Consider the following 10052-nt stretch of genomic DNA (forward strand, 5'->3'; position numbering starts at 1 on the left):
GGTGTGGTTGGCGAATATTGTAAGGGGTTAATCGTAGTTTGTATTTGAATAGTTAGATTAACGTGTTAGTAATCCAATTGTAGGCGGTTCGTGTGTGGATCTCACAAGATATCGTCGCAAAGCAATGTAATCGACACCTCTCATAGACTAGATTGGCAAAAGCCGAAAAGTGAAATGCCGAAAAGTCGTATTTTGGGAATTTATGAGTGTGCGAATGCTCGTAAGATAGTTGGGTTTGTATATTTGGTAATCTAAAGTAATAAACTGCGAGACGCGATTTAGTACATTTTGATAATTTGGGCTTAATGGGCCAAAGATCGGGTTCATGGGCCAACTGCCCAATTCAATAAGTATGTGCGGTAAGTGTTCGATAGTACGTAAATAGTTAGGATATGCATGAAAACCCTAAAAGTAGCTAAATTACTATAATACCCCTATGTATTGAAATTATCATTATACCCCTAGGTGCAAAATTACCGTTATACCCCTAGGGTTAATTTTGACCAAAAGCATGACGATCCGATTACGTATGATGTATGCCATGATTATATATCTGTTGCATGGGGACATGGGTTATATTATGGAGGAAGCGTTACGGTGGCTATGCCACAAATATCTGATCTGGTGGCTCGCCACAAATATTCGATCCGTGGCTCGCCACATATATCTGTTCTGGTGGCTCTGCCACGATTATTTGTATCTGTTGACTCTGTCACATTATCTGTTCTGGCGGCCATGCTGCAAATTCTGTGGTGTGTAGCGGTTGGGTGGGTCGAGTTGTCTCCCCACATGGTGTAAGGTTGGTACGGGGGTGTATACGGTTGGATATGGTTGGGTTTCTGCATAAACATGTAATATCTGTTCTGTTTTGTTATAGGCCTATGGGCTTTATTCTGAATTCTGTTCTGGGCTAAGGCCAACTTATTATGTTTCTGTGGGTTGAGCTGATATAGGCTATGGTTGGGTTATTTTACACAATCGAGTTTCCCAAACTCACCCCTTTTATTTTTATCCACGCAGAAATCCCCAACCATAGTGGGCTTGGAGTCGTGAGGGAATTTGAGTGGCTACCCGCTCGAAAGTTTGATTTTCTTCGGTGAACTGGACATCCTTTTATTTACGTTTGAAGTTTTGGGCTTTTAAATGTAATAAGGCCACTTAATTATTTTGATGGTTTTAATATGTGTTACTAAGATAGGTAATACTTATTTTAACTGTTGAAATTGGATAGCTTTAGTAGCGTTTTCAAAAACAACAGTTGATTTCAAAATAACACGACAACAAGCAAAGCTTCCGCAATGAAAGTATTTTCCAAAACTAATCACTTTTCCTAAAAATGACTTAATCAAATCGGTTTCCTAGAAATATCCATGATGTTAAGGTGTGGCAATGGCGGTATGCATGTCAGGATTGGATCCCAAGGAGCTTGGTACTTAGCGATCCGATAGACTCACCACCTCTTTTCCGGTTTCCTACGGTGCATGACTTTCATTCACCTTAACCCTCAATGAATTAATCTTTTGAACATCAAGTACAATTTTCTGGACTTAGAATGAAATTTTTTTTTACGTTTTTGATGTGGCATGCCGGATCCGGCCATAACTTCTGGGCCCAGTTTGGGGTGCTACATGAAATCAAAGGCATATAAAGTGGTTTTTACAGTCTACTAACATTTAACCTAATATTGACCATGATGCCCTTAAATGAAAAAAAACTTAAGCTTGTTTGGACACAAAATTGCACATGTAGTTTTTTTTTTCACCTGTCAGGCAGCAGTACCGCGATACATAAGCTTGGGTATCGTGATACCCATATCAGTCCTAAAATAGGGGGTCCTTAAGTGTCTTGGTATTGCGATACCACTGTAGATAGCCTCAATCTTTTTAATTTCCACACTGTTAATTGCATAACGAATTTCATGCTTTGATATCGCGATATCCCTTCTAAGGGATGTTTTCTTCACGTTCGGGTCATTATCAACTCTCTAAACCACTCAATCAAATTGTCAGGTTCTCCATGACACGATTAGCCAATTTGGGTTTAAAAAACGACATAAAACTAACAAAAACAATTTATTAACAACAAAACTAAAAATTAAATAAAAAAAGACACCTAATTTACTTATGTGTAATGGAGAGCCTAACTTGACATATCAAATTACGGTAGATCACCATCGGTGCCTTGTGTTGGGTTGAAATTGATGATGACTTTGCCGAGGCATGCACTCTCGATCTAATATTGATGTGGGGTCATCTTGGCCTCATGGTACGACATAGCCTAGTCCTTGCCTTCTCCAGCAGAAGATATTACTTGTCGTGATGTTTGAACAATGGCATGTAGTCTGGAGAGGTTGCCAATTCTGAAACTAGAAATGGTTCATGACTAGGTAAGAATTCATACCTATGCTCCAAAATGTTGATATGTTGCTTGTGAAATTTAGGTCAATCTTTGTCGGTTCTCCCCCACAAGTCGACATTGTGCAGTGCTTCATTGTCTTAGGGTGGCGGCGCAATAGTTTGCCTAAATCGAATTGTTGCATCACTTGATAGGATTTTTGCATCTCCATTTTCGCATAAACTATGAATGACAACTTCACATGCCAATTATTGGAATTGACCAAAAATTCAAATGGGATGCATTCTTGAATTATCGGATTAGCATATGACATACATTCAAACTATAGTACGAAATAAATTTTTTATCTACATAATATTGGTTTTGAAATACTTAGGTTAATATTATATAATTTAAAATTTTAAAAACTAACCTCGACTTCCGATCATTGATCTAAGAGTAGCCGAATATCTTTGAGCTTATTGGGTAGTATGACATAACTCGTGCAATGGTTCCACCTATTCAAATAGTATGTTATTTCAAAAATATAATAATGAAAAAAATATTATGGCAACTATATTATCAAATGAATTTTACCTTATTATGAGTGGGAAAGTATAAGAGGTGTCGACTTCGGGCCCATGACTGAAGGAGTATGCAACCACCGATTGTAACATCCCGATTTTGGGCTTAGTCGGAACAGTGGTTTTGGGACAACAAATCCGATGAGGAAAAATTTCATTTTTATTATATTTTTATGGTATAATATTTCACATAATGATTTTTGGAAAATTTTGTTCGAAAATTTCGACATTTGGGCACTCAATTTAGTAAAAGGACTAAATTGTAAAAAAGTGTAAAAGTTGAGTTCTACATGTTAGAGGTGTCTAATTGTCATGAAATTTTAAATGTGAGGTCTTTAAATGGAATTAAACCATTGTATAACTTTTTTGACAAAAATGGTCTTGGTTGGGTAAAATTTGAAAGAATAGTAGAAAGGGCATTTTGGTCATTTAGAGGTAAAATGAATTAAAAGATAAATTTTAAACCCCAAATGTGTCCCTTTCTTCTTTCTTCAGCAGAATGTACCAAGAGAAGCCCTAGTTAGGGTTTTTCCAAGCTTCCAAGCTTAATAGTAAGTGATTCCGAGCTCCGCTTTTAATGTTCTATGTATTTTTAAAATCCCGGTAACATGATTTCCTCATTTCTACCATTATTTTGAGATAGGGTTTATGTTTTAAAATTTAACCATGAGTTACATGCTTGTATTTTGATGTTTAATGGTAGGAAATGAGTGTTGGGTGTTAAATAAACGGCTTTTACTAAGCGGTTTTCGATGAAAACGTCCGAAAGGACCGTTTTGTAGAAGTTGTAAAATTGATCATAAAAGGGTGATTTGGTGGGAATTGGAGGCTTCCATAGTTATGAAAATGATTTAGCTAGACTTAAAATGTAAGGAAATTGAATAAAAATCATTTTACGAGCATTGGGGAAAAAGTGAAAATATGTGAAAGTTTAGGGGTCAAAATGAAAATTTTTAAAAATATGATTTTTAGACCCATATGAATAATTTGACTAATTATTAGGCTAAATGTGATATTATAGATTAAAGAAATTGAGATTTGGGCTTAAATCGGGAAAATATAAGGTTATGGACTAAAATGGTAAATTGTCATTTCTGGATCCGAGGTAAGTTCGCGTGATTTAATAAGCCTATTACTCATGTTATTATTGTTATACATGAATTATATCTTGTTATAATTGTATTGAATTTAATAGAAATTTGATGGAATATGATATTTAAAAGAAATGAGTGGTTACCGTGTAAATGAGGTCCTGCATATGTTGCAGTAAAGGTTGTCCCGAAAGGGTAATCTTTTGATCTCATTATGAAAAGGAAATGTACACTTTTGTGTACCATGTGAAAAGGGATAGCTTCGGCTATCGAATGTGAAAAGGGATAGCTTCGGCTATCGAATGTGGAAAGGGATAGCTTCAGTTATCGAATGTGAAAAGGTTAGGAATACTTTGTGTATACCACATGAAAAGGTTATGTACACTTTGTGTGTACACTTGAAAAGGTTATGTACACTTTGTGTGTACACATGAAAAGGCTATGTACACTTTGTGTGTACAATTGAAAAGGAAGGTATACTTTGTGTATACCATATGAAAAGGAAAGGTGTACTTTGTGTATACCAATCAGAAAGAAACGTACACCTCAAGTGTACAATTGGAAAAGAAAAGGTCCATCGGAAATTCAATAATTCAGCGGTAATGACATACATAGTGATATAAAGAAAAATGGTATGATAAACTCATCTATACTTAGTTGATACTAGTATGATGCATATGATTGTCCTGTTTGAATGAGTGATTGTACTAAGAGATAGCACAGGTACGTACTCGAAACTCATGAGTACATGTTTGAAATGTTAAATGAAATGGACTTGTGAAAAGAGTGCAAATGAATGAGTGATATTTATGAGAATAATTTCTATGACAAGCTTGTGATAGTTATCATTATGTTGCACTAAGATAGATTAGGAAAATAGCAGTGGTCTGACTTTGAAAATCTACTAAAAATAGTATAAATTGATTTATAGGCTGAATAAAATATGTAATCAAAGCTTAATGAGTCTAGTTTCTCACAAAGAAAACATTGTAAGCAACATAATTTTGTATTATGAGATATTTAAATTCTTGTGAGACAAAGTCAGAATGAGTTTGAAATCCCCTATTCTGACTTTGGAAAATCATTAGAAATTGTACAACAATAATTATGAGTTATAAATTAGATGAATAAAATATTTAATGAGTTTAATTTTATGAGAAAGAGACGGGAACATTATCTGAGTCTCGAACTATGAGATAAATAAATTTTAGTGAAGAAAGGTTGAAGCTGTCAAACGGTGAAATAGGGGAGACTTTAAATAATAAACTGTACTTATTGGATAGACTAAAAATTCTTAAAATTTAATGTAAGGGAGAGATATGAGTCTAAGTTCTGAGAAAATTAATGGAACTTGATTTGGAGTCTTGTAACTCAAAATATAAATAATTTAATGACTGTGACCCGAGAAAACAACTTAGTTGGAATTTGAATAAATAGAAAGAATTAGAAAATAACATGTTATCACATTGCTTATTATTTTCATGTGAGCTTAATAAGAGTAAGCTTACTCACTCCTTTCCATTACTTTTAGTTTTTTCTGGTAAGCTCGGGGCTGGAGATCATCGAAGGCAGCATCACACTATTGAGCCATTACCTTTGGAGTATTAACATACGTAAGTTAAATGTTTTCAAGTGAGTGGCATGTATAGGGACTTAGTTTTTCTATGATGAATATCGTTGTGAATAGCCAAATGTATTGGCTTATATTGACTTATTGATTATAGCCATGAGATGTGGCTTATAATAATTTTGGCTTGTAAGCTTATCTATCCATGATATGTGTTATTGTCTTGTGATTGTACTCGTTCACTGTGTATGAGAAGTTTATGGTATAAGTGATTAATAAGATGACAAGGTCAAATGTATATGTGTACATGTGAAAATGAAAAAAATGCTTGGAAATTAGCCTAAGTTTTGATCACATGAGTAGAGACACGGCCGTGTGTCTCAACCGTGTGGAGGGCACAGCCTCTGGCGACGGGTGTGTGCCTTGGTAGTGTGTTCTTAAACGGTTGCTGATGTCACAAACAGAGAGTTACACGGGCTGAGGACACGGGCGTGTCCCAAGCCACATAGACGTGTGTGACCACACAGCCCAATCCACACAGGAGTGTGACTCTCCAAAGCAAGAAAATTAGTTAAGTTGCCCAAAGATTTTCAAAGTTCTTGGTTTAGTCCCGAACCACCTCAATGTATGTTATAGGTTTCGAAGGCCTATATAAGGGACGATATGCATGTGTTTGAGATGTTTTAATTTTTAGCGAAAATTTTGTGGCCTGGTTTTGCATGTTGTGAATGTTTAAGTCTGATAACGCCTCGAACCCTGTCTCGGCGTTGGATACGGGTGAGGGGTGTTACACCGATTTTGATTTTTTGTGATTGCATCATCCGACACATCTCTCAGTACAACATGACCAACACATATGAGACACGTGCAAGAATCCCGCCTCTTCCAAGTATCGTTCAATTACAGGAGGTGCCCTTGTGGATAGATTGTGTATGTATGTCTCTAAAATCCGATCTTTAGCCTAATTATATAAAAAAAAAAATCAATGTTAATTATTTCAACAACTTAATAATGAACTTTTCTAGTATGAAATTGTAACACCTTCACTTGACCCGGCCATCGAATCTGGGTGTAGAGTGCCAGAATTGGACCAGTTTGGACTAAATACCAAAATTTAATCTTAATAATTTTAAGACATGCTTTATTGAATAATAAATATCTCTTACAACAGAAACCCCTAAATAAAACTTACTATCTCTAATTTCAAACTTTAAGGGAACTGTTTGACTACATTATATTGACCCCTAGGCAAAATCTTTAAAGGTACCCTTTTTTATGTGCATGACACCAAACTAATGATTGCTTATTGATATATCTCGGTCTGGCTAAGTCCCTTCTTAAGATTTTTACTCATTCAATGAGTCCTGTATACATAAACTAGATTCTATAAGTTCAAAAGAACTTAGTGAGTTTCTTTACTATTCTATGCAAAATAGCCTAAAACTTGTCGGGGTGATAAAATAGAATTCTAAACACATTTAACTCTCTCGACCGTCTTGGTGCGATTCATCTCATTCGAGTAAGTGGTCCGTGTTTCATTCCCGAACTTATCTATAGACAGATAGGTAGTTAGCGATCTTCCCCTGGTTGACTTTGTAACCATCCAACAAGTTTTGGTGGTTTTTCAGGTGTATCATATAATCGCGGACTCTATCCTTTCCTTATGTACATACTTTCCTTCTGTTAGAATATGCCGAAAGACCAATCATGATATGATTGTAATCACATACTTGTTTCACCTTGTTTATTAATAGAAGACATTGCCATTATTATTTCAGTTTCTATTTTTATGTATTTAAATAAACTTAATTGTAATAAAGTCCTAAGAAAATATGATTATTCTTAAAAAGTCCTTAGTCAAGTATTATTGTAGGCTTGGACAACAATAATGTATTGAGACTAATGTGTAGTTCATAGATGACAAAATTTTTTCATTGACATAGGGATGTCAAAATCAATACATGAGTATATGTTAGAGAACAACATATTGGATTAGCCCACTATGAGTATTTTTTTTTGGATTATTATGTAATAGTTACAATATTACTCATAGTGATAACTACGTATATGGTCCTTAGACTTGAGATCATCATTGTCCCAACATCGTAAGCTGTATATTTTGATCTTAATAATTTTAAGACATGCTTTATTGAATAATAAATATCTCTTACAACAGAAACCCCTAAATAAAACTTACTATCTCTAATTTCAAACTTTAAGGGAACTGTTTGACTACATTATATTGACCCCTAGGCAAAATCTTTAAAGGTACCCTTTTTTATGTGCATGACACCAAACTAATGATTGCTTATTGATATATCTCGGTCTGGCTAAGTCCCTTCTTAAGATTTTTACTCATTCAATGAGTCCTGTATACATAAACTAGATTCTATAAGTTCAAAAGAACTTAGTGAGTTTCTTTACTATTCTATGCAAAATAGCCTAAAACTTGTCGGGGGTGATAAAAATAGAATTCTAAACACATTTAACTCTCTGATCGTCTTGGTGCGATTCATCTCATTCTGAGTAAGTGGTCTGTGTTTCATTCCCCGAACTTATCTATAGACAGATAGGCCGTTAAGCGATCTTCCCCTGGTTGACTTTGTAACCATCCAACAAGTTTTGGTGGTTTTTCAGGTGTATCATATAATCGCGGACTCTATCCTTTCCTTATGTACATACTTTCCTTCTGTTAGAATATGCCGAAAGACCAATCATGATATGATTGTAATCACATACTTGTTTCACCTTGTTTATTAATAGAAGACATTGCCATTATTATTTCAGTTTCTATTTTTATCTATTTAAATAAACTTAATTGTAATAAAGTCCTAAGAAAATATGATTATTCTTAAAAAGTCCTTAGTCAAGTATTATTGTAGGCTTGGACAACAATAATGCATTGAGACTAATGTGTAGTTCATAGATGACAAAATTTTTTCATTGACATAGGGATGTCAAAATCAATACATGAGTATATGTTAGAGAACAACATATTGGATTAGCCCACTATGAGTATTTTTTTTTGGATTATTATGTAATAGTTACAATATTACTCATAGTGATAACTACGTATATGGTCCTTAGACTTGAGATCATCATTGTCCCAACATCGTAAGCTGTATATTTTGATACAATCAAACCATCTAACGTAACAGGCTGTATTATAAATACTAATGTTGGATATACCACAATCTATGTAGTGAGATATGATTGATCAAGATAGGATTTATCCCTCCGACATAATGAGAGCAATATCTTACGCCTCTTGATAGAGTGAGATTAGAAATACATGGTCATACTCGAATAAGTTGATATGAGATATCGCACTTATTTGTTTATTGTAGTCTGTTCAGAAAGTCAAGAAATATGAGATTGGACTATTCAAGTGTGACTATTTAATGACTTGTGTCCAATCTAGATATTAATGATAAAATGATAAAATGATATAATACATGAAAAGATTATCATAGAAAGGTAATGTCAAATCATGACTTCTTCTAACTTGGGTGGCAATGATGCACTGCTAGATGCCACTCATTGGTTGTAATGTTAGAAATGTTCTAGTATTACTATCACCGTTACAATAGCCTATAGGGTCACACCCTATAGTTGAAACAAGAATCCAAAATACATTTGGTATTGTATTTAGTTGTCACATGAATTAATTTAATTGCAACAATTAATTTAATTTGATAGTTAAACATTAAACACATTTTATGTACAAACTTTTTGTACACAAATAGAGAACATAAATATAATTAATATATGAATTTGATTCGGACAATATTAATTGTATATATTTTACCAATTTATTAATATAAACAATTATATTAATTAATTTTGGTCAAAATATAAAAGAAATGAAAAATTAATATTTTTTGGAAAGAATATAATCAATATATTAATTTGATTCATACAAAATATTAATTGTGTATATTTTACGTAATTTATTAATATAAACTGTTACATTAATTAATTTCGGTCAAAATATTAAAGATATGGAAATTAATATTATTTTAGAAAGAATATAATTAATATATAAATTTTATTCATACAAAATATTAATTGTATATTTTACTGAATTTATTAATATAAACAGTTATATTAATTAATTTTAGTTAAAATATAAAAGGCATGGACATTAATATTCTTTTGGAAATAATATAATTCCTTTTCTAACTTTCCATTAATAAAGGAATAATCCTATTTCTTTTGGAAAGAATATAATTCTTTTTCTAACTTTCCATTTGTTTTCTCTATTCATTAGGAAATAATCTTGTATTCTTTTGGAAAGAATATAATTCTTTTTTCTAACTTGTCATTTGCCTTCTCAATTAAAAAGGGAATAATCATGGTTTTTCTTTTTGATATGTGATAACAAAGAGGATAAAAGGATGATAATCCATTTGTGTGTTAAGGTTACCAACTTAATGATTTAAAAGGTCTAGTAACTGTTTTTTAATTCTCTCTGAA

This window comes from Gossypium arboreum, chromosome 11, assembly GCF_025698485.1.
Source record: "Gossypium arboreum isolate Shixiya-1 chromosome 11, ASM2569848v2, whole genome shotgun sequence".
NCBI classification, from domain to species: Eukaryota; Viridiplantae; Streptophyta; class Magnoliopsida; order Malvales; family Malvaceae; genus Gossypium; species Gossypium arboreum.